Source organism: Pinus tabuliformis, chromosome 4_1 (genome assembly GCF_031772625.1).
Source record: "Pinus tabuliformis cultivar Carrire ecotype Pingquan chromosome 4_1, CPIR1, whole genome shotgun sequence".
Taxonomy (NCBI): domain Eukaryota; kingdom Viridiplantae; phylum Streptophyta; class Pinopsida; order Pinales; family Pinaceae; genus Pinus; species Pinus tabuliformis.
Genome location: NC_142303.1, coordinates 805587192 through 805614876, shown reverse-complemented (window position 1 = coordinate 805614876; position 27685 = coordinate 805587192). Strand labels below are relative to the sequence as shown.

Genomic DNA, 27685 nt, shown 5'->3' with positions numbered 1-27685 from the left:
TTAGATATAATAGGTCACGCTGACTTGCAAAAGATTTTTGTGTGGAATCTCCAAAGCAGCTTGTCCCTTTCTACAGTTCTTCCACAAAATGTTATATGCAAAGTTCACTATGAATCTCTTGAACAACGATGAATCTTTGTTTGCAATAACCTCACTATCTCCCAACAAATATACCACGCCCAATTTCTTTGCATTTTCTAAGAATTCCATCTCTTCCTTCATGCTCACCATGTTGCACACATTCATCATTTCATTTTCAGAAGCAACCTCAATATTGATTATACTTTCTCTAGAGTTAGAACTATTTCCTTCGTGCTGAGATGGATTTTTAATATCATTTGTGAATATGTAATCTAACTATATAAATTCTCTCAATTATTCCAATAACTAGTTCTCAAATTCCACATTCCCATACCTAGTGTCCCGATAACCATACCTAGCTATGCATCTATAGATTTTGTGTTCCTTTGGACCAATTCTAGGAAATAAAAATTGTTCTTCAGTTGGAATTATATTCACAAGAAGATACTTGATACAGAAGAATACAAGGGCAGAGTGCCTGGCAGGGAGGTTTCTCATTAAATGTTCAAATATTGTTGGAACTCCTAGTGCTAGTTTTGTGTATAAAAGCCGAGTCCCTAGAACTTTAGTCACATCGAGACTGGAACCCAAGATTAACATGTATTTTGTTGACACCTTGTGTTTTAATTCACAGGGGTACCTCTTTATATGGACATAGTTCCACATATACATTACAAATAGCAACACTGCAGCAAAAGATGATGGAATGTATCCCATTGGGAGAACTTGGACAACACTACAGAGAAGTATGTAAATTTGATTGCGCCAAATACAGTGATGAAGATAATGACCAATAATAGATAAGTGTTCCATATCTTAAGCATTACCAGTATGAGGAAAGATGAAGTGACGATAATAACCCCAACCATGGCTATGCATGCATCCAATTTACATACATGTCAAAACTTTAATATATAAATTTATATAGGATTCAAATATCAGCTAACTTTTTGACTTTTAAAAAAAAGCATAGATATATAAATAAATAAATATTCACAATATAAATTTCTTTAATTCTTTATATTTTGAGTAACAAACCGATTCAACATATAACTTCCCTTCTTGTATTTCCATCCTAACCATTTTTATTCACCAAAAACATCCACTAAGTTTCTATTCTTTTAACAATTTTGAATTACTAACCCATTAATTCACTCACTTATCAAGAAGCACACTAACATCAATTGCTGTGAAATAAAATTTAAATGCAAGGTTATGTTATATATTTTAATTTAACACCAATCGTACATACATACCATAGGCATTGCCGATCTTGGTAGTATCTTGGAAAGAAATGGTGACAAAGACGCATGCCAACATGAGAATGTAGTTGATTTCTGGAATATACACTTGGCCTTCATGTTTTGATGAAGTGTGCACCACGGTTACGTGTAGAAAGCATCCAAGGGACATGGATTGCTTTATGATAGAAAAAGTGGTGGAGATCATGGCTTGGCTTGCTATAATAGAAACAACAGTTGCAACTATAAACATTGGCCAATATATAGCTCCTATCACAAAATTTGAGTCATTTATCATTAAAAAAAGGTGAGCTCAGTTTGAAAATTTATTAAAAATTTAAAATTATCCATTGTGACAACAGAGAACTCGCTCTTAGACTGTAAAAAAAATAAACATATTAAAGGATAAGTTGTAAATAAAACAAAGCAAATTAAAGGATAAGTGAAGTTACTTGGAGTAGATTTGTAAAATGTATCTGACACGTCTTGGGGAAACTCCTTGAGATATGCAGCTTGGCCCACATATCGCAGATTAAAGAAGGATAGACTATTCCAGTAAAGGAAATATGATCAGGATCGACATGTCAGACTACTTGCATACATTATCTTAAAATTGAAATGTAAATTTAAATTTATTATACAATGTATTGATCCATATTCATGCCTGAATGGAACTAACTAAAAATGACCTAGGTATGTGAACAGAGCTTCATTTCCTGCATAGTACCCATCTAACTTAAGAAATGAAGCCTCGCCTTGGTAAATTGAAGAAAAGAAAAATGATTCACAGAGATGGTAGCATACTGTATACCTGTTACACAAAGAACTATTCCTCCAAGTGAAATCCAAGCCCTCTGTGAATCTCTTCTGAAGTATTCAAATATGTATTTGGGATAGCAAGCTCGGAAGACAGTTGTATCATATTTGATGATATTGTAGATTCCAATGAAGGAAATAAAGGAGTACCATATCAAAATAGCTGGAGCAAAGGAGTAACCAACTTTTTGGGTTCCAAATCTCTGGACAGAGAAGAGCATAACTAAGATCGCCACTGATATCATAGCTACCGTCTTTGCAAACCCAATTGAAAATTAAATTCAGTTATTGCCAACATCATTTTGAACATATACTCAGAGAGCATCTGGATGAGTACTTACCCTAGCTGATTGACGTGTTAACCTGTCGTATCCCTTGAACTTCTGATAAAACTGTTGCATGGAAATAATATTAGCTTTCAATGGCATTATAATTCAAAACCAGTGAGTAGAATTATAGTCTTTATAATAGGGATTTTGCCTAGAAATTTGAGAGATTGTATTTGGTGGAGGAATAAGACCTGAGGATGGGTATGTCACCTTGTATGTCACCTTTACCATTGACGATTAATTAATTACGCCGTAAAGCATTTCCCTCTGAAATAAACTCCTTTCTCTGCCTACCTGTCATCTTTATATGCCATAGGATTATATGTAAGACGATTGCAAAGATTTCAGCCATTAGATTAGAATGGTTACAAAAAACTAGTTCTCTCTGCCTACCTGTCATCTTTATATGCCATAGGATTATGTAAGACGATTGCAAAGATTTCAGCCATTAGATTAGAATGGTTACAAAAAATTAGTTGTTGAAACAGTTTGCGCACTGGTCTAATGGTTACAAATACCGTCGCCTCTTGCAAGTCTTTCTCGACAAGCCTGAACTGTAGGCTGGACACAATATTACATCTCAGATAGAAGCTGTTGTTTGAGTAGCCTCTGTCCATATAGCCATTTTATCTGCGACCTATGCCGAATCCAGGTGGTGCCTGGATGCGCTGGTCGTCATGGTGGAGTCCAAAGCTATTATTCTTCCGGTCTTCTATAAAGTGAAGCCCTCGGAGGTCAGGTGGATGGGCAAAGATAAAGATGGATCATATGCTAAAGCCCTACGTATCCACGAAGAGAAGCAGCAGTACAACTAGCAGACTATCCAGACTTGGTGAAACGCCCTTCATCATGTCACGAATATAAGTGACTTTGAAATGCAGGAGGGTAATGGGTAAGGATATCCACTATCTTGATCCATATTAGGTCTAAATTTGTTGCAATGAAGCTACATCACATCTCAAGTATGCTTTTGTCATTACTTACTTTACTGTCTTAATTAATATTCAGGGACGAGGGCGAAGAGAGACTCTTGGAGGAGCACGAAGAGGAGCTATTGGAGAAGGTTGTGCAAGCCGTGTTGAAAAATGTTGCAATGCCATTTGATGTGGCAAAATATCCAACTGGTTTGGCGGAAAAGTTACAAGATTTTTAAGGGACACTGCGACCGCATCATGGTGAGCATGTGGAGGTCAAGGTTGTGGGGACTGTGGGCATCGGTGGAATTGGAAAGACAATGCTGGCCAAAGAACTTTTTAATCGTAAGAGGTCAGATTATGATAGATCCTGCTTTCTATTTGATGTGAGGAAAAATGCAAATAAAATGTCTCTAAACAATGTATAAAGCAAACTCATTAAGGACTTGAAGGATAGAGATATCAAAATTGAGAGGTGGGAAGAAGGCGTGGAGATACTTAAAAAGAATCTTTCAGCTTGTGAGGCACTCATAATATTAAATGATGTAGGTCGTGTGGATCAATTAGATCCTTTCTTGCCAATTAAGCATGTCCTTCACCCCAAGAGCTTGATTTTGGTTACGTTTAGGGTCAAGCATATCCTTAGAAGTGCATGAATTGCAGAGTCGTCAATTTATCAGTTACCAGGCCTCAATATAGCACACTCCCAAGAGTTGTTTTTCTTGCATGCCTTTTTCCAGCCATATCCACTACCAAGATTTGAAAATCTTGTAGATGGGTTTTTAAAGGCATGCCATGGTTTGCCTCTATCATTGAAAGTTTTTGGGTCGCTTGTTTGTGGACATGACAAACTTTACTGGGAAGAGCAACTGAATGGACTTCACCAAACATTACCTACATAGATAGAAAGGAGCCTTAAAATTAGTTACGACTCTCTCAATCATGAGTAGCGGAAAATATTTTTAGATATCGCCTATTTTTCGATAGGAAAAGACAAGGATACATGGGTAAGAATATGGAGGGGTTCGGGATGGAATGGTTTGGTAGGGTTTCAAAATCTGCTCGACAAGTGTCTTGTCGAGTTGGACGATGAAAATAGAATAAGAATGCGTGATCACCTCATAGATTTGGGAAGAGCTATTGCGGATTGTCCAGAATTATTACCGTGTTGGCTTTGGCGACCGATAAAGAATCTTCATCTTCATGAGTTCTTGCAACAATCATCCTCTATAAGTGTTTGAGCCATCCTAATTGTTGAATGTCTAAAGAACTTTCGGTATTTTTTATTCAAAACAATCTGCCACACATTATGTTAATAATAGTTTATTGTTTTCAAACCGCAAACAAGTGATAACAGAAGTGCGCGGATTTGCGATGGCTCCTTGGTACACCTTTATTGGGGAGGATGAAGATTAGGAAGTGTTCCATTCAGAATTAGAATTGCCCTTGAATACAAGTTACAATCAAGAGGTCTGCGAAATCAGGAAATTGCAACTTCTTGAAGTTGAAGGCAACTTTGAAAGCATCTTGACTTCGGTGTGGTCACCAAAACTCATATGGCTTCATTGGAATGTGTTGATCTACTCATCACTGCCTTCTTGGATTCCATTGTGCGATTTAAGAGTTTTAAAAGTGTTCGGTTGGGAATTGAAAAGATTGTGGCAATCTCGATTTGAGGTACGTACATATAGATGCAGCAATTTGCAGAGCAATAATTCTCCTATCTTTTCAATTTCTTATATAATCAAAATGTACTTAAGATTGCAGGCACCTCTCCACTTACGGGAATTAAATATTGAAGCTCCATTTTCCGAGTTTCCAAAGTCATTAAGGTCGTTGAAGCACCTAGAAAAGATTGTACTGAATTGTCCGCGATTGTTGACATACGCAGATGTAGCAATGCTATCAGAAGAATTTTGTTATTTGAGCTCCTTGAGATATCTAACCCTCATAGGGTGCCCGAAATTGCAGCTTCTTCCAATTTTATTTGGGAATCTAAAAAAGCTCGAATACTTCCATCTGTCCAAGTGCAGTAGTTTGGAAATGCTTCCTGATTCTTTTAGTAATCTAACAAATCCTCAACACATCAATCTGACAGACTGTGGAAGTTTGAAAATGCTCCCAAATTCCTTTGGGAATTTGGTAAATCTCCAACACGCCAATATTTCTAAGTGCAGCAATTTGGAGATGATTCCAAATTCCTTTGGGAATCTAACAACTCTCCAACATATCAATCTCACACTGTGCAGAAGTTTGAAGATGCTTCCAGATTTGTTTCAAAATCTGAGAAATCTCCAAACCATGAATCTGACATTGTGCAAAAGTTTGAAGATGCTTCCAAGTTCCTTCGAAAATTTAAAAAATATTCAATACATCAATCTTTCTAGGTGTAAATGTCTGGAAATGCTTCCAAGCTTTTAGGGAAATCTATTGCAACTTAGACATCTACATTTGAGTGATTGTTTGAATTTTACTCTTTCCACACTTGGAGATATCACCACTCTTGAATGTTTAGATCTATCAGGTTGCCTCCAAATGGAGTTATTGCCTTCCCAGGTTGGAAGTCAACCGTCTTTGAAAAAGTTAAATTTGTTCCGTACAAACATCAAAGATTTACCTAGTACTATTGTGTGCCTGAGCAATTTGGAACTTCTGATGTTAGGTAGCCCTTTTTGTTGGGAGCGTTGCCATCTTTGTTCGAACTGACTAAGTGTTTATTACAAACATTGCAATTTTTCAACAAAATGTCAAGAATGTTACTGTAGTAAAGGTGTTTTCAAATCCACTACTTCAGAAGCAGGAGGTGGGTGCTGATTTTCTTCTCCTTCTGCTGTGATGGTTATATCTGCTTCTTCGTCAGAAGATATTTTGATCTGGGTAGCATCGTCTTGGCTTTTGCCCCACAGAAAAAGGTAGAGACCAATGAATATAAGAATCACACCCATCAAACTGTTCTAGTGTAGGAAAATCAAGCATTTCAGTTAATTAATTTTGTAAATTTGTAGGCAAAATGAGAGAAGAAATAATAAATTTAATGTAAATTGTTAGGGTAGTTCTGGTAAACTTGATTTAGTCGAGTTATAAGTAGTTTTCTGGCTCCAACCTATGGTTTGGCCCATGATATTCCTGTGGAATATAACCTATTTAAAAGCCAAAAGCCTCCATGTTAATTTCTTTCACTTATGGAGTCTTTCTGTTTTTAAACAGGCTATATTCCACATGAATACCATAGACAAAATTATGGGTTCTCATGAACCCCAAAATAGCTAATGACTTTACCTAATCAAATTTACTTGAACCACTCTAATAGAAATTGAAGACTTAAGAATATACTATAGTCCATATGAATACCATGGAAAAAACCATAGATTCTCATTAGCCCAAGAACAACTAATAACTTTATCTAATCAAGTTTAATTTTACCTGAACCACTCTAACACAAATTGAATATTGGAGTATATAAAAAACCACCGAATTGAATATTTGAGAATATAACAAACCACCCACCTTCCCAGACGCAGTGTGTCTCCCAGAACTATAGATGATAAAATTGCTGAGCACACGGTAGACACTGGGTTGAATACTGTAACGAATACCGGCCCTCGTTTCTGCAAACACCATAACTGTAATGGAAATGCCATTGCATTGAATATGATTCCCTGCCAAATTGAATTAATCTTCCACAAATTAGCTTAACCACCTAACAAAAATTTAAGTTGTTCATGGCTGGGAAAATTGAGGAAGAACATCATTCATGTATGTAGACTTACTGCAGTGAACATAGTCAAAATATTAGCCCTATCTAGTATCCATGATGTTGGAATGATGCCCCTGTCAAGAATGGCTATTAGGAGAGCAGTTTGGATGGAGCCTAGAATGGTAGTAATTGATGTAAGGGATAGTGTGGCTGGAAACTTCTTCAATGTCTCAACCTGCACATGAAATTATAATCATACATTTGATTGGGTGGGGAGCTTTGAAACTTCTAAATACAGAAAAGGGTTATAATTGGGTATCAATTTAATATGCAAGGTGGTAGGGAGACCTGCAATATCATGATAGTGGATAACATTATCAATGCTGAGATAAGGTAAATACACTCTCTAATCTGGTTGCCTGAATCTCCCTCGTGTAGAATGGTTTCCACTAGGTGTACTGTATTAGTGTTGGAAACTGATGTTGATTGTCCCCACAGAGGCCAGAGTTGGGCTAGAGTAGGACCTTGAAGGAAACTCATAGCCATTGCTCCACCCACACAAATTACAGTTCCCAGAATTTTGGCTCTGTTGCGAATACACATAACGTCTACTTTCTCCATCCTACATATTTGACACTCACATTAGATTTTGGTCACAATAAATCTAAATGGTATAATTAACTCCAAATGAATGCATCATATAGGTGAGCAATTATAAGCTCAAAATAATTTTTTGACCATTAGTAACCTAAATCAAAATAAATTGTTCAGAGTTTCATTTCATTAACCTAAATGAAAGAATCTCCTCCAAATTTCAACTATGTGAACAGTTACTTCTAGTTTAAACAGTTATAAGATAAACAATAGAAAATCTTTTCACTTTTTAATAACTTCAACTACATGTAACTTCAATCATTAACATTCACTACCAAAATACAAACGATTTATATTTCATTAATCACACATTCAAATGATTAACCACACATTCAAAGTGAGTGTTGAGTTCTTGATTAACCACACATTCATGTAAACGATTCATATTTGATTAACCACACATTCAAAGCACATTCATGCATCCACACATTCAAATGATTAATAACACATTCAAAGTGAGTGTTGAGTACCTGATTAACCACATATTCATGCAAACGATTCATATCTGATTAACCACACATTCAAAGCACATTCATGCAAACGATTCATATTTGATTAACCACACATTCAAAGAACATTCATGCTAATTAGCCACACATTCAAAGCACATTCATGCAAATGATTCATCACTCAATGTAGAGTTAAGGTTTATAGCCACTCACTTATGGATCAAAAGCATGATGAATTAGTAAACTCTTAGTTGTTGGATGTAAAAAACAGGATTCAAGTCTATTCTACATGTTAATGGGTATTTCTATCAATCCAATACATAGATGAAGTTTATAAACACCACTAATGGATCAAAATCAGTTACACATGCCAAGGGGAATCAAGTGCCATATATTTCAACTCAAAATCTCTGATCAACAAACTTTGTATTTCAGAGCTTTTCAACTGCAACTAGGAAAAGATGCTATAGTAGAAAATATTTCCCCTCTTTATATTTGGTGACTCACTACAGCATAAAGAGCAAACTCCATTGGTGTTGCAGGGCTTCAAATCTGGGGAAAAGAGTTAGAGAAATGAGCAAATGATTTGGAAAACAGATCTATGGATCCCATGCTTTCATCCATAATGATTTAATTTCTGCATCACTGAATTTGTAATGAAAGAAACTCAAGCCCATTTGATCTGCAAGTCATTCATTGTGCTCTCAAACGATTTGCAGTCGCGAGAGAAGAGGAAGAGGAAACAACAGAGTGGTTGAAGGATTTAGGGGATCCTAACACTGATCTGATGGATTGGGCGAGGGAAGAGGCAATGGCTGCCTTCACCTGCCCTCTTTTGGAGATGTTCCTCCTCGAATCAGTAGCAATAGTTGTAGGCATATTGGTATTTATGTTTTGGACTGAATTCAATGGATTAAGCGATTAAGGAAGATAACAGGCAGTGAATACTTGAAATATTGAATGAACGGAGTGCAAAAGCAAGGGAGAGAGGGTTTAGAGAAATGAGATGATAACGAGTATTTAAGCCTTTTTTAGACTTTACCCTACTCTGCTAACTAGCACACTCTTCACATGCTAGGCTACATTACAAATAAGTCAGAGTGCAGAGGATAAATTGAGGAAGTAGTCTGCAAGCCCTTGGTGACCGTTTTTAGCTCTGATTATTCCGTTCATGAAATGAACTAGCATATATTTAGATTTATTAACACTGAGAATATTGTTCAATGACATTGAATATTGACCTCATTTTATTTAAGAATCATGGACATCTTTCCCAGGCTTGTTATAGAGCAGCTACCTTTTTTGTGTACAATGTTAAAGAAAATGCAGATTACTTTGCAAAAACACTCAAATTGCATGAATTTTAAATTCATAAAAGACCAAACCTTTTTTATGTACAATGTTAAAGAAAATGCAGATTACGTTGCAAAAACACTCAAATTGCATGAATTTTAATTCACAAAAGACCAAAACCTCTGTTATTTTAGTAGTAAGTTCAATCCAAGTAAAACCTAGATTTATTACCAATCCAACATGGGCTATAATTAGCACAAACTCATCTGAGGGTTTAGGGAATCTGAAGTTGATGTCACACTTGGGTTTGAATGGGCTTGTAATAATGTCTATATATTCAATGCACCTTTATGTACAATCTAGATTCCATACATCATTACATAGGCACATTCCTATAAAAGATTTCATATCTCATTTCCCCTCCAAACTTTAGACCGCGCCTTGTTTCTCTCCCTTGTAACTTCATTTCCATTCATTCCAATTTCATTTTAAAACAACTCACATGCAAAATATTACAAATAAATTTCCACACTTAATTTACATATTGCAAATCCTAACAAAATATACATTTTGCAGGTTCATTACTGCTTCTTCAGGTCTTCGATGCCTCCAACAAATTTCGATGCAACTTCAAATATGGAATGACAACCACAATGTTCTTCATAATATTATATTTCTTCTCTAACCTCTTCCGTTGCAATTTACTACTTGTATTTTCCAACTGAAACTTGAAAAAAGATGTTTCAAGATGAAATACGATTTTGATAGTTTATGTCTTTACAACCAATTCATTATCAATGGGTTTTAACATATTTAAAAAAAAAATCAATTTATTTTAATGAATATAATACATGTTTTAAATATATCTTGATATTAATTAAATTTTTCATTTAAATAATGATTTCTTAAATAACCCTATCCAAATCGATATGGATACCCAGTTTTTGTTCACCTGGATTCATTTGTTTACCTTCACCTTCAACTAGGCAATCTTTATCCAGATACAAAGGTGTTTAAACAACTTCAATGGCTATTTATGACTATTTTTATTCCATTTTATAGCCACTTTAACCCCCGAATAGGGTTTTAGGCATGGCTTCCTCAATTGAAACTCATTATCATCAACCTGTTCACCTGGATTCATTTGTTTACCTTCACCTTCAACTAGGCAATCTTTATCCAGATACAAAGGTGTTTAAACAACTTCAATGGCTATTTATGACGATTTTTATTCCATTTTATAGCCACTTTAACCCCCGAATAGGGTTTTAGGCATGACTTCCTCAATTGAAACTCATTATCATCGACCCTTGCTTTCAAAAATGCCCATTCACATTTCAATATTCCTCCACAGTGTATGCCTTACGGCGTTTCCTTTGCAACATTAGGTGCAAATGCTAGTATTAGCTTTCAATGGCATTATAATTCAAAATCAGTGAGTAGAATTATAGTCTTTATAATAGGGATTTTGCCTAGAAATTTGAGAGATTGTATTTGGTGGAGGAATAAGACCTGAGATACAAGGAGTGAGCACACCATCTCCAATAACCATGGAGGTCCCCAGAAGGGCTAGTATGAGTAGAATTGTCTTAGCTGCATGACTTTTTTCTAAAGCTTCTTTTATCTTCAAAGCTCTTTTGAGCTCTCTGCTAGGCACTGGAAGTTTATATGATGAAAGCTCTCTATCCTTTGCTTGTTGATTGGGAACCACGCTCACTTTTTCATGACGAAATATCAGGGAATAAAGTGCAAATGTTCCACCTTCCATCTCATTAATCTTCACAATCAGTCTATATCCAAAATACAAAGAACAAATTAACATTGAAAATTATGGTTTTAGATCATGTTACATATCATCTCCGTTATCATTGTCCCAAAGTACAATGAAAACGTATTTGATAAGTGGCAAAAGAGTGAGCGAGTATATTATGAGAGACATAGCACCAAGAATATCATCTGGATGACATATTCCATCTGTGAAAGTACTAGAAAACACATTAGGGGAGAAGTCCATACATTCCCATAAACCACCCCAATACTCTGCAAATCCAACTGGACAATGGAAGCCACTATGACCAAATTCTGGAAAAGAAACAACAGCAAGCTCTAATTAACTAATCGCCTACACACTATCATCAGGAATTTGTGAGTATTGATTATTTTACTGTGATTTTTCCAGTGGTATTTTCTCTAACTTACCATTTAAGATTGGATGTTGAATTTACAGAGTATGCATACACCATGAAAGTGGACGAGAAGAGTGATGTATACAGCTTTGGAGTGGTTCTGCTTGAGCTGATCACGGGCAAAAAGGCGGCGGGTGAAAGCGAATTTGAAGAGGATATGAACATCACAGGGTGGGTGAAGAAGATGACCAATTGGAACAGAGAAGAAGTTATGAAGATTATTGATCCCAGACTTATCAACGTCCCAGTGGAGGAAGCCCTGCATATATTCTTAGTGGCTCTGCTCTGTATACAAGAGCACTATGCGCCACGTAGTAGTAATTCTCACATACTTCAGTCCCAGGAAATAATTTTCATGATTCACATTTGACGGCGGGAAATGAATGGCATAAGGCATTCTCATCCTCAGCTTGGCAGTCCAGGGCTGATCGGATGTGTACCTTGATCAAGGTTAGCTATCTTGAATAAAGATACATATCCATGTGCTCTTTTAGGATATATGCGCAAGAGATTCTAGCTTAGGAGTACCTATCTTTATTTTTTAAGAAGGTAAGTTGTGAAAATGTACGCATCCGGATCAACTTTGCTTTCAGAGTCCTCTATTTTTTGTTTTTCTTTCTAATTTGCCTTCAGATTCCTCATCCTCCAATCCAAAATATTCACGATGAAATGTCTCTACTTCTTTTCTATGCAATGTTGGCATATGGTAGCATTGTTATTTTCAAAGCAGAGTCAAATCTCCTTTCATCAATTACTATCTGATAGAGAAACCTCGAGGATGTCCAATCAGTTTGAGATCTCCTCTTCTATTATTTTGACTGGTGGATCTTCTTAAACTCCTGTTCCTTTGAAGGGTGGGTTTTCCTAAATTCAGCCTCTTGGAATATCAGAGCCTAAAGACAAGGCCAAGGTCCACAGGTAGTCTAAGAGCTAGTAAATCTCATATAACACCTTGTCCTCAGGTACATCGTTTTAATTACTAAAAGTATATTTGGGTTCATTTTGTTTGATCTATTCACGTTTCCATATACAGTTCTAAATCAATTCCCACAAATTTCAAATCCATCCTAGTGATAAATAACTTTTTATCGAGGAGCATGGAAAGTGTAAACGTTTAACACCATAGTAGAGAAAAACTTTTTGTTGAGGAGCATGGTAGGTGTAAACGTTTAACACCATAGTAGAGAACACCGGGAAAAGAGAAGAAAAGGAAGTGAACATCAATAAATTATATTGTATTAGAATACAATTTGGATAAGGGAATATCATAATGTACATTCTTTGTCAATTCTAGGGAACAAAGCAAATTACCTACTTTGCATGGCTCAAAAGCTTATTAGAGTAAGCTGATCAAAGTTCCTAAATACTATTGAGGCATTTGCCATTGTAGGAGCATTTTGTCTTGCAAGATCTGATCCAAAGTTATTAGTGTCAATCTCATCGGCTTGCCTAGCTGTTGTTAAATGAGCGTAAGAATGACATGGTTAAGGTAATAATTTCCAACATAGTTAAGGTAATAATCTCCAAACAAAACAGGGAAAGAACATTGAACTTTGCACAAATCAACCTTGCTCTATTTGTGGCATCTATGGAAATTAGGCACAAATCATACTTCTCTATTTGTGGTGTCCATGGAAATTACCCACATGATTATCATCTTTTACTTGAGTGAGTTTCTTTGTTGGAAAGAAGTTGAGAAAACTCATGATATGGATAATCAACCTAATAAACCTTTATCATTGTAACCAACTATGTTTTGAAACCATTTTTGGACACAAGGATTCGTATCCACTCTAGAAGTTAATTCTCTTGCTCTATTGGGTATGTAAAATGGGCCACAAGGCTCTCACAATCCGAAAAATGTATTGAAGCATGTCTGCAATATGCAATGAGGACTCTCGCCAAGCTAATATATGAAGTTGTCAACCAATATGCAGCCCTCTCGTTCACAAAGATAGATGGGGTTGATCCAAGTGGATATTAGTGGCCACCTACCTATTCCACTTGGACCCCCAACATTGTCTCTTTCAATTTTTCGATTTTCTTAATTGTAGCACAATTTACTATTTTTGGCATTTTTTCAAGCCCTGAACTTCCAAAGTCGTTTTGAGGCCCTAAACGATCTTTTTAGGGACAACAGAGAGACCGAAAACATGCCAAACTGACTTTCCAATTTGTTTTTGGCCTTCTCTTCAAGATCTTCAAAATGAAGTATTATGATATTCAAACGGAGATCATATGCCAAAATTACAACCCTGGGAAGTTGATGTACCAATTTACCCAAACGGGGCCCACAGTTTTGGTGTTTCATCTCCTAGGGTAAGGTTTCTGGATGTTTAGGGTTTTCGATTGTTTCTGAATAATAAATAGGCCTTTGAGCCTCATTGTAACATAGTTCAGAGGCATGTAGCCACCAAATCTCTTCTCAGAGATAAGTTACCATCGCCCCGAGCTATCTTATTTCCATTATGGGTGTAAACATAGTTCAGTGTTTTTCTATTAATGAAATGAAGTGTTTTTTTGCTGCATCTATGTATTTATGATTATATATGTAAGTTGTTTCATTCCTATTTAAGTTCGGATCAGTGGTATCAGAGTTGTCTCCTCTTTCTTTGTTTTTCTTTGCATGTCCCCAATGAGGTCAGGGTATAAGGATTCAGGGCTCGATCTGGTTGAACTATTGCAAGATCAACCTCACAAAACCTGACGACCTACCATGGCAGAAGAAAAGAAAGACGAGGGGGGTAGGAGATCCTTTCAAAATGTTTCTCGAGGAAGCTCTTGATTGACAGAGGCACGCGATGATGGATAGCTTTGCCCAAATCCTTTGGCGGCTACCCACAAGTGATGCATCTTCATCCAACAACCACTCTGGAGGCACCACTCCTTTTCAGGTACAAGTTAACTTCAATATTCCCATATTTGAAGGTCTGATAGATGTAAATATCGTAGATAAATGGTTAAATCTGTTGGAAGCATATTTTTTCAGTTCATGACTTTTCCAATCAAGAAAAGATTACTTTTGCACTTCTCAAAGCCGCCCCACACGTCAAGGACTGGTGAGAAACCTACTGTGAACAAAAAGACGAGAGTGAACCCTCGTTGTTTTCAGCTGCACCCACTTGGAATTCTTTCTGATACGCCATCAAGGAACAATATTACCTTGTCAGGAGCTATGAAGATAAATACATGAAGTGGACCATGCTATGGCAGGGAAGGGACCAAGATATGTCAGATTTCATAAATATTTTCCATACCCTTCGCACGAAGCTAGGTATCAAGGATACTAAGCGGCATTCGGTGCTCAAGTACCATGGTTGTCTACACAAGTACATGTAGGACAATATAGAGTTCCTCAACATTTCCTTGCTTGACACGTCGTACCAATACGCTATCAAGATTGAGCATAAGTTTAAACATAAGAAGCAGGACTTTGTATTTGCGAATCCAAAGCAAGTAAAATGCGCCCCCAAACCACAGAACAAAGGACCAAGCCAAGGCAGGGATACCCAGGACAACGTGCCAAAGCCGCAAACAAAGAATAACACCACGAAGACAAAGAAGGACACGGGAAAATGGTGTGAGTTTCATAAGAGCTCCAGTCAGAAAACAAGTGAGTGTTGGGCCAAGCAGTCACTGGTGGCCAAGCTGAAGGCTTCTGAATCATACGCATGTTCTGACTCTGAATCAAAACCTAATAAGGGAATTGACAAAGGGAATCAAATCATCAATGCAGAGCCGAGTGCCACCGTGACCACCACCACGATCTAGAAGATTGAGTCTAAAGATCCAGAGGAGGGGGAACGCCTCTTCCACTCACAGATGTGGGTGAAGCATTCTCTGCTACAATTCATTGTCAACAACAGGAGCCAAAATAACATCATTTCAGCAGAGGTCTTGAAACGACTAGGCCTAAAGACTACACCACATCCACAGTCGTACACCATCGGGTGGCTTCACCAAGGACGAGATCTTCACGTCAGCCAGCAATATCGCTTTCCGTACAGTATCAAGCCCTTCACAGATGAGGTACTATGTGATGTTGATCCTCTTGAATCTTGTGATGTATTGTTAGGACAACCATACTTGTGGAAGTGACATGTTGTATATGAGTCTAGACCTCGCTCTGTGATTATTACCTTGGCTAACAAGTTGTACAGGATACCGGAGGTAGCCTTGCCCACCACCATCTCTTTGATCACTGCAAAGCAATGCAGTAAGATCATTTTCTAGACTAGGAAAATTGTTTTCCTTATGACTCACCCTTGGGGCAAGAAGAAGGTTGTGGCCATGGCTTCCAGGGAAGGCTCCTCTGCATAGTAGCAACAGATGGGCAAGGTTGTGGAGGAGTATAGCGATATTTTTGCCTCACCTACGGGGTACCTTGATCCAGGTGGATGTTGGTGGCCACCCACCTATCCCACTTGGACCCCCACAACTGTCTCTTTCAGTTTTTTAGTTTCCATAATTGTAGCACAATTTACTATTTTTAGCAGTTTTTCGGGTCCTGAACTTCCGGAGCCATTTTGAGGCCCTAAACGACATTTCTTGGGAAATCTGGGAGCAACATGTGTCCATGGACCGATGTTTGTCTTCCCAAAGTTGTAGTGCACGGATAGATCTTTTTGACGAGCTATTGTATGCATCAAACAGAGACCATATGCCAAATTTTTGACCTCGGGAAGTTGATGTACCAATTTACCCGAAACGGGGCCCATAGTTTGGCATTTCATCTTCTCGGGTTAGGTTTTTGGATGTTTAGGGTTTTCCATTGTTTCTCAACAATAAATAGGCCTTTGAGCCTCATTGTAACACAGTTCAAAGGCATGTAGCCACCACATCTCTTCCCAGAGATAAGCTACCATCGCCCTAGCTAGTTTATTTCCATTTCTGTTTGTAAGCATATTTCAGTATTTTACATTAATGAAATGAAGTATTATTTCCAATGCATCTTTGTGTTCATAGTTATCTCTGTAATGTGTTGCATTCCTGTTTAATCTGGATCAGTGGTATCAGAGTGGTCTACTTTTTTTCTTTGTTTTTCTTTGCATGTCCCCAACGAGGTCGGGATATAAGGAGTTAGGGCTTGAACTGGTCGAACCTTTGCAAGACCAGCCTCGCAAATCCCGATGGCCTCCCATGGTGGATGAAAAGAAAGACGAGGGGGTAGGAGATCCTATGAAAATCTTGCTCGAAGAATCCCTCAAGTGATAAAGGAATGCGATGATGAACAACTTTGCGCAGATCCTTCAGCGACTACCTAGAGGCAACGCATCGGCTTCCAATAGCTACTCTGGAAATGCCACATTGTTTAAGGTACAAGTTAATTTTGAAATCCCCATATTTGAGGGTCAGATAGACGTAGATGCCATAGATAAATGGTTAAATTTGTTAGAGGGTTATTTTTCTGTTCATGATTTTTCCAGTCGAGAAAATATTTTTTTTTCTCTTCTCAAAGCAACCCCCCACGTCAAGGACTGGCGGGAAACCTACTGCGAGCAGAAGGATGAAAGTACGGGCTCACTATTTTCAGCCGCACCCACTTGGAATTCATTCCAAGATGCCATCAAGGAGCAGTATTACCCTGTCAAGAGCTATGAGGACAAATACATCAAGTGGACCACGCTGTGGTAGGGAAGGGACCAAGATGTGCCGGAGTTCACAAACATTTTTCATACCCTTCGCACACAGTTGGGTATCAAGGATTCTGAGCTACATTTGGTACTCAAATACTGCGGTTGCCTACACAGGTACATTCAGGACGAGATGGAGTTCCTGAACATCTCCTCGCTCAGCACGGCATACCGATACGCTACCAAGATAGAGCAGAAGTTCAAATAGAAGAAGCAAGACTTTGGATCTACAAATCCAAAGACCAAAGGACAAAGCCAAGGCGGTGTGACCCAAGACAACCTGTCGAAGCCACAAGAAAAGAACAACAACACGAAATCGAAGAAAGACACAGGAAAGTGTTGTGAGTTCCATAAGAGCCCTACTCATAGCACAAGTGAGTGTAGGACCAGCAGTCATTGGTGGTCGAGTTGCAGGCTTCAGAATGAGATGCATGTTCCAACCCTGAGTCAAAACCCGACAAAGGGAATGGCAAAGGGAAGAAGATTATTGATGTCGAGCCCAGTGCCACTATTACCACCGCCAAGATCTCGAAGAATGAGCCTAAAGATCCAAAGGAGGGGAAGCGTCTTTTCCACTCACAAATGTGGGTGAAGGGTTCACCGTTGCAATTCATTGTCAATAGTGGCAGCCAAAAGAACCTCATTTCAGCAGAGGTCGTGAAGCAGTTGGGTCTATCGACTACACCACACCCGCAGCCGTACAGTATCGGGTGGCTTCACCAAGAACAAGACCTTTGAGTTCGCCCGCAGTGCCACCTTCCCTACAGCATCAAGCCATTCACAGATGAGGTATTGTGTGATGTTACACCTCTGGATGTTTGTGATGTATTATTAGGCTAGCCATACTTATGGAGGCGACATGCTGTGTATGATTCAACACCTTGCGTTGTTATTATTTCTTTAGGTAATTCATTATACAGGATATCGAAGGTAGCCCCACCTACCACCACCTCTTTGATCACTACTAAGAAAGGCAACAAGCTCATCTCATAGACTAGGAAATTTATTTTTTGTCTAGTTCACTCCCAAAGTAAGGGGAAGATTGTCACCACATCCATGGCCCCCACGAAGGGTTCCTCCACGTAGTAGTAGCAGTAGAGGGATACGGTCATAAAAGAACATAGGAACAACTTCTCCTCACCCATAGGGGTACCACACAAGCTTTAGGTGGGCAACAAAGTCTAGTTGCATCTACAGAAAGAACGCCTTACAAGAGCCCATCAGAAGCTCCGACCACGCTGACATGGTCCTTACACCAGTAACAAGGTTGCGGGAAATAATTCTTTGGAGCATAGAATTCCTCCATTCCTTCGCTTGCACCAAGTTTTCAATGTGTACCACCCTTGACCATGCTTCCTACCATTACTGGACACATCCGAGATTGCAGAACAGCTCACCAGGGACCAAGCTCAGCAAATTGAGAAACTCAACGCAATGGGGGCCATTGCTTCCTAAGGGGGGAGGAATGATCCAGGTGGATGTTGGTGGCCACCCACCTATCCCACTTGGACCCCCACAACTATCTCTTTCAGTTTTTCAGTTTCTGTAATTGTAGCACAATTTACTATTTTTAGCAATTTTTCAAGTCCTGAACTTCTGGAGCCTTTTTGAGACACTAAATGACGTTTTTTGGAAATTTGGGAGCAACATGGGTCCATGGACCGATGTTCCTCTTCCCAAAGTTGTAGTGCTCGAATAGATATTTCTAACGAGCTATTGTACGCGTCAAACGGAGATTGTATGCCAAAGTTACGACCCCGAGAAGTTGATGTACCAATTTACCCAAAACAGAGCCCACAGTTTGGCGTTTCATCTTCTAGGGTTAGGTTTTGGATTTTTAGGGTTTTCCATTATTTCTCAACAATAAATAGGCCTTCGAGCCTCATTGTAACCTAGTTCAGAGGCATGTAGCCGCCGCATCTCTTCTCAGAGATAAGCTACCATCGCCTTAGCTGGTTTATTTCCACTTTTGTTTGTAAGCATATTTCAGTATTTTACATTAATGAAATGAAGTATTATTTCCGCTGCATCTCTGTGTTTATGGTTATCTCTGTAATTTTTTGTGTTCCTTTTTAAATCTGGATCACACCTATGCACTGTTAGGTAAAGCACTCCATCAATCTGACCCCGGGCGTGCCGCTGCCCAATGGGCCAATCTATCTGTGCTATGTTCTAGAGAATGATGAGATCAGGAGGTAGATTCAAGAACTATTGCAGAAAGTGCACATCAAGCCAATCTCATCACCTTGTGGGACCCCAATTGTATTGGTACAAAAGAAGGATGGGACCCGGAGGCTCTGTATTGACTATCGGGCGTTGAACAAGATCACTATCCAGAATAGGTACCCAATCTCGTGGATTGATGACCTCCTTGACTAGCTCAACGGAGCCAAATATTTCAGCAAGATTGACTTGAAGTCAGGTTATCACAAGGTGCCTATCAAACCCTCTGATATGTGGAAGACTGCCTTCAAATCCAAGTAGGGCATTTTCAAATGGTTGGTCATGCCGTTCGGATTGACAAACGGCCCTGCAACCTTCATGAGAATGATTTATGACATCTTGTGACCCTTCACCAATGTGTTCATGGTGGTGTATTTAGATGACATCTTGATCTTCCACCAGAGTTGGGATGAGCACCTCAACCATATTCAACAGGTCCTTCAAACCCTGCGACAACACAGATGTGTGATAACTTGGAGAAATGCACCTTTGGCCTGACCGAGGTTCAATATCTAGGGTACATAAGTAATGAGCAGGGTGTACATGTGGACCCATCCAAGATACAAGTCATTCGGGATTGGCCAACCCCAACCACTCTAACAGAGCACTGCAGATTTTTTTGGGTCTTGCCAACTTCTACTGTAGGTTCGTATTGGGATTCTCTCATATCACTTGGCCTTTAAGTCAAGTCACCAAGGGCAAAGCAGAAGAAAAAGAAATTGGTTTGAAACCCAACAATAAGTGTTATCCGAGTTGAATAATCGCCTCTGTTCTGCACCAGTGCTCACATTACCAGACCTGCAACAACCATTTGAGATTAAGATAGATGCCTCTGACTATACTATTGGTGCGGTTCTTACTCAGCATGGGCATCCAGTGGCTTACCACAGTGAGACGCTTTTAGACACAGTTCGAAAGTACCCCACTTACGAAAGAGAAATTTATTCCATTGTGTAGCCCTGTCGTCAATCGAAGCATTACATTCTAGGAAAGGAAACATTCATCCACATAGACCATCGACCTCTACAGTTCATACAAGCACAAGGGAAGTTGCAGAACGATCGCCATTAGAAATGGTCCACCTACCTGCAACAATTCCATTTGAACATTAAGTATAAGAAGGGAAGCACCAATAATGTCATTGATTTCCTCCGCTGACCACCGGTCATGGCGTTGATCCCTGTGCTCGACTCCTGTGGCCATGAGACATCAGGGTGGTTGCATCTTTATAAGAGCTATCCAGAATTCAGCAACACATCCTAGACACTCCTGGAAGGGAAGCAAGTTCCAAATTTTCATCTTCAAGATGCACTGTTATGCCACCTAGGACACATCTGTTTTCCTTCAAGCGAGAGTGCCAAGATGATTTTGGAGGCGCACTACAGTCGAGTTGTTGGACATTTCGGAGTAGAGAAAAAAATGGAGGTATTGCATAAGAGCTTTTATTGGCCAAAACTTCATCAAGATGTTGGGAAGTACATTAGATCCTACATCGCCTATGCCATTGCCAAACCAACCATCAAAAATCAAGGCATGTATACTCCTCTACCTACTCCTAGTCGACCTTGGGAATCTGTCTCCATGGATTACATGTCGGGCCTTCCTTCTACTAAGCACGAAAATGATTGTGTTTATGTGGTTGTCGACAGATTCTCTAAGATGGCCATCATGGCGGCCTGCAAGAAGAGTATCACAATAGAGGCCACTGCTAATCTCTTCTTTGAGAGAGTTTGGGTACACTTTGGCATCCCATAGTCCATTGTCTCAAATGGGGATAGCAGATTCCTGAGTGCATTTTGCTCAAGTCTCTCATCGATGTTGGATACAAAACTTACTAAGTCCACAACTTTCCATCCCCAAATTGATGGCCAAATAGAGGTTGTCAACAGGATGATCGTACACATTCTATGCATGTAAAACTCGAAGCATCCACGCACATGGGATGAAAGCCTCCCCTATGTACAACACACCTACAACAGAGCTCTCCACAGCTCAATAGGCCACAGCCCCTTTCAAGTAGGGCTAGGATTTTAGCCATTATGTCCATTTGATGTGGCCATACCATTTTCAACTACTCAGGCAGATTCGGCTCATGTCCAGTTCGAAGTTGACAGGGCTAACAGCTTCTTTGAGTGCATTCAATACATACGCCAGCAGGTCCATGATATATTGGATAGAGCTAATGCTAAGTACAAGAAATGCCATAATCAGCATCGGGTTCCACACAAGTTCCAGGTGGACAACAAAATTTGGCTACATTTGTAGGAGCGCCTCGTTGGACCCCACCGCAAGCTTTGCCTTCTCGGATATGGGCCATACACCATCACCAAGGTTGTATGGTTCAATGCCTTCAAGCTTAGCATTCCATTGTTCCTTAGTCTGCACCCAGTGTTCACTGTAGACCGCCTTCGGCCATACTTTCTACCATTGTTGGATGCATCCAACATTGCAGCACAACTGACACCAATAGAGCTAAACCCAGACTGCATGGAACAAGCCACCACTAATTAGATCATGGACACATAGATCAAGAACACTCACTAGCAGAAGATCCAACTATATCAGGTTGTCAAAGCTGGCCAACTCCTTCACCAAGGCAAGTGGCTCACTAGTGACCAAGTTCAGCAAAAGTGTCCCCATCTCATGGAGGCACTCAATGAAATGGGGACCATAGCTTCCTAAGGGGGCATGAATGATCCAGGTGGATATTAGTGGCCACCCGTCTATTCCACTTGGATCCCTAACATTGTTCAGTTTCCTTAATTGTAGCACTGGCCTAAACTTTTGTAGCCATTTTGAGGCCCTACACAACGTTGTTAGGGACAAAAGAGAGACCAAAAACATCTCAAACTAGCTTGCTTGTCGAGGAAACAAGGTATTATGATGGCCAAACCGAGATCGTATGCCAAAGTTACGACCTGGTAAGTTCATGTACCAATTTACCCAAACGGGGACCATTGTTTTGGCACTTCATCTCCAGGGTTTTCTATTGTTTCTCAATAGTAAATGCCTTTGAGCCTCATTGTAACCAGCTCAAAGGCATGTAGCCGCCACATAGAGATAAGCTACTATCGTGAGCTATCTTATTTCCATTATTTTTGTAAGCATAGTTCATATTTTTCTATTAATGAAATGAAGCGTTTTTCCATTGCATTTATGTATTTATGATTATATATGTAAGTTTTTGCGTTCTTGTTTAAGTTTGGATCAGTGGTATCAGAGCAGTTTTTCTTTGCATGGAGGTCATATAGGATTTATGGCTCCATCTGGTTGAACTGTTGCAAGATCAACCTTGAAAACCCTGATGACCTCCCATGGTGGAAGAAAATAAAGATGAGGGGGCAGGAAATCCTTTCAAAATGTTGCTCGAGAAACCCCTCGAGCGATAGAGGGATGCGATGATGGGTAACTTTGCCCAAATCCTCCGACGACTACCCACAGGTGATATATCTTCATCCAGTAGCCACTCTAGAGGCGCTACTCATTTTAAGGTACAAGTTAACTTCGATATTACCATATTTGAAAGCTCGATAGATGCAGATGCTATAGATAAATGGTTAAATTTGATGGAAGGATATTTTTCAGTTCATGACTTTTCCAATTAGGAAAAGATTACTTTTGCACTTCGCAAAGCTACCCCACACATTAAGGACTAGTGGGAAACCTACTGTGAACAAAAGGACGAGAGTGAACCCTCGTTGTTTTCAGTCTCACCCACTTGGGATTCTTTCCGAGAAGCCATCAAGGAACAATATTACCCTGTTGGGAGCTATGAAGATAAATACATAAAGTGGACCACATTGCGGTAGGGAAGGGACCAAGATGTGTCGGAGTTCAAAAATATTTTCCATACCCTTCGCACGAAACTGGGTATCAAGGATATTGAGTGGCATTCGGTGCTCAAGTACCATGGTTTTCTACACAAGTACATCTAGGACGAGATGGAGTTCCTGGACATTTCCTCGCTCAGCACGTTGTACCAGTACGCTATCCAGATTGAACAGAAGTTTAAATAGAAGAAGCGGGACTTTGGATCTACGAATCTAAAGCAAGTAAAAGGAGCCCCCAAACCATAGCACAAAGGACCAAGCCAAGGTGGGGCTACCCAGGACAACCTTCTGAAGCCGCAAGAAAAGAAAAACACCATGAAGACAAAGGAGGACACGGGAAAATGGTCTGAGTTCCATAAGAGCTCCACTCACAATACAAGTGAGTTTCAAGCCAAGCAGTCACTGGTGTCTAAGCTGAAGGCTTTTGAATCAGACGTATGTTCTGACTCTAAATCAAAACCCGATAAGGGAAATGACAAAGCGAAGTAGATCATTTATGCCAAGCCCATTACCACTGTGGCCACCACCAAGATACAGATGATTGAGCTTGAAGATCCAGAGGAGGGGGAATGCCTCTTCCACTCATAGATGTGGGTGAAGCATTCTCCACTGTAGTTCATTGTCAACAACGGGATCCAAAAGAACCTCATTTCAGCAGAGGTCGTGAAGCGGCTGGGCCTAAAGACTACACCACATCCATAGTCGTACACCATCGGGTGGCTTTACCAAGGACAAAATCTTCACGTCAGCCATCACTATCGTCTTCCCTACAGCATCAAGCCCTTCACATATGAGGTACTGTGTGATGTTACTCTTGAATTTTGTGATGTATTGTTAGGACAACTATACTTGTGGAAGCGACATGTTATATATGAGTCTAGACCTCGCTCTGTGATTATTACCTTGGCCAACAAGTTGTACAAGATACTGGAGGTAGCCTCGCCTACCGCCATCTCTTTGATCACTGCAAAGCAATGCATTAAGATCATTTCCTAGACCAGGAAATTTGTTTTCCTTATGATTCACCCTCAGGGCAAGAAGAAGGTTATGGCCATGGCTTCTAGGCAAGGCTCCACTACACAGCAGCAGCAGAAGGATGATGCAACCCTATGGCTGCCACACCCAAAATACCTTATCTCTAGCGACGCGTGCTTAGGAAACCTCTCCCAAACCTAGTTTTCATTCCATTTCTTTTTCGTTGCAATAAAACTTTGTTCCGAATTTTATTTAAAACCCACTTTAGAAACTACTTTTAAAAGTGAATCTTACTGACCTTTCAAGCTTATCGCTTTAACTAACACCTCTGCCCTTCCTTCTTCATATGACCGCTTTACGAGGTTCGATGCTCCTTCGCATGACTTTTCACAATCCTTCGTCAATATAACAATCAACCACTATCTACGCGATCACTTATCACATCACGTTGCAAATCGCCCATCGCATCCATATTGCATTGCCGATCCATATCACATCACCGATCCATATCGCATTTCATTTTCATTTCACATCGTTATATCCATATCGCATCGTCGATCCATATCGCATCACTATATTGCAGACCACAGGGTCATTGTAAGATTGTCAATAAATGGGTCATCGCAGTTTGGCCGATCACAATCTTGGATCGCAATCTTGCTCCCTTTACCAATATGCAATAACAATTCAACTAAAATTGCAATCTGCGATGAGGTCTTAGGCTCAATGCAAAATGTGAACTTTAAAGGAAATGTGCAGTGCTTTTAACGGATAACTCCATTTATGTATAGAGCCCATCCTCCATGTAAAATATAATTTCCTACGCAAAATCACAGTGCCGAGAGGAAAATTCCCTTCCTTTGAGAAAACACAGTGCATCCCTAAAACTTCATGCCTCCACTGTGCCACTCTGATTCTTGTCAATCCTAGGGTTCTAGGCCCCAATCTGCAAATTCATTTATGAAGTTTCTTCGAGGAATATGACTGTTCCAATATTACCCATTCGATTATTCTTTAAGAACTGTAATTAAGTGAAACACCCACTATACAAACAAGAAACTAAAGAAATAAAACTATTTAACATAGGCCTTCAGCATCACAGTCTTAACTAATTCTGGGTGAACAAAAACCCATGAATTTCATACAATTAGCTATGTACACATCATTTCTAAAATTAAAAGAATATGAAATAAAACATTTTTTTTTGTATTGGCCCTTGGTGGCCTGATTTACACTACATTTTCTTCACTCTTGCTCTCTGATTCCTCTCTTCCTCTCTCGAATCCTCTCTCAGAAAAGAAAGGGAAATACATATATGCCCTATCTAAAAATCTCCTTCCACAAATGAAGGAATCTACTATATATTTAAAAATCAATCCTATCCTACTTGAATAATCTTAAGTACTTGGCTTGATCTCCACGTAGGGAGGATCAACTTGCTACTTATTCCCTTTTTTGTTCAAAACTAGAGAAAAAATAACTAGTTACATAATTTGTAATTAATAAAAATCAAGTAACCAATTTTTCCTCCAAATCCTCGTTAGCCACAACATTTGAATGCACCATCACATTGTTGGCTAGGTCTAGATGCTCCTGCATCAGAATCCCGGGGATAAAAAGTCTTAAAACCCAGTTCATTAATTCTTCCACTGTAAACCCTGTAACTTTCAGCTCTACAGTATTCATCCATGTAAATAATCGATGCTTCACTTCCAGGATGCTTCAGCCACTTGATCAAATATCTCAAATTATTTCCTGTATTTTTCATGTAGTTTACTGCTCTTCGCTTATCATCACAATTCATTGATGGTTTAAGCTCACCAGGCTTCCACACCTTATTATGAAATTTACCATTACATTCACTTGTACCATTATTTTCATCCAATCTTCCTTTCTTCTTTTGTCCTCTATATATTCTACTGGAATGTTGTTGTATGAGTCTCCAAAACTCATCAATTTCTTTGTCCAATTCACTTCTCAGATGATGAATACTATTCTCCTGCAACTGGGTGTGTTCTTTCATAAGAACATTATAATCCATGCACCAATATTTTCCCATATACATTTTTGAGACATACAAATTCCTTCTCCATTGATGCCCTATGATAATTATGGTTCCTTCTTCTATTCTCTCATTCATGGCTTCATCATTTCTTACTACAATTCCCAGTATACCTGCAATTCTGCAAATTTCTTGAAAACTAAGGATTCTTCCTACTTGCTTAGGTACTTGGAATACCTCTTCTTCTAGTAACTTAATTTTTGTAACCTTAATGATTATGGCATCATATTCATCTGCTTCTGAAATTTCACTTCCAACTTCTTCTTCATCAATAACTCCCTGTTGCACAATAGTATTCCTATTACTATCATCCATTGAACCCATATTTAGTTCAACAAATCCATACTATGAATTCAACATCATTACATCTTTATGAGACATTCTGATCTCATCCCTCCTTACTTCGATCTGATCTTCAGAATCAATTTCGTGTTTCAAATTCACTTCACATTGCCTTGTTCATGCATATAAATCTTCACCAGAATCAATCAATTCATTAAGCACAAATGCTTTACCCTGTTTTCTCTGTATGCCAACATTTCTGACAACTTCTTTTCCACATTTGTCATCCATGACAACCTCTTCATTCTCATTCAGTTCTGGTCTTACAGTTTGAACACTTATTCTTGGGTTTTCTAGCCTCTTTTCCAAAAGACTTAACTCATGCCACAAATCCTCTATCTCACTTGGAATTTCTCCCAAAAACTCTGCACAGTCTTCACTAACTTCATTGTCTGCAACAACTGTCATTAGTCCTTCTTTACTATCACTGTCTTCAAGGTCAACAACCTTTAACAGCTACTCTCCTTTGGCTTCAGTCCTCAATAGTTGTCTAATATCTGCATAATTCACTACAGCCGTGTTTAAAAGCTGCCCTTTTCCTTGCATAATAAGACTATGTGAACTTCCTTCTTCTATCTTTTGAAAAACAGTCTCTTTGCTTTTCTTTTCCCCTATGACAACATTAAGCAATTTCCCTTCTTCAATGTATCTTGTATTTACACACAAAATATTAGTTTCAAAACTGAGACACCAAGGTCTCCTCAAATAATTTCATCATCAATTCTTTAGGTTGACTTTCACTTCTTGAACACACCATAAGATTCTCCATTAGTTTTGTATTAGCTTCATCAGTTTTCCTGAGAAAACTATTTGTTCCATATTCATATAAATGGATCTCTTTCTCTCCAAACATTTCTTTGATCTCAATAATTCCTTTGTCATCCTCCTTTTGACTTATCCTTTGGATGTCATCCGACTGGACATCTTCCTTCACTTGACTGTAACTTTTCTCTCTATTCT

At 39.0% G+C, this 27685-nt stretch overlaps 1 pseudogene; it reads right to left on the bottom strand.

Moving 5' to 3' along the window:
- On the bottom strand, positions 1–26707 carry LOC149178666 (potassium transporter 5-like; annotated as a pseudogene).
- Positions 26708–27685: the final 978 nt, after the last annotated feature.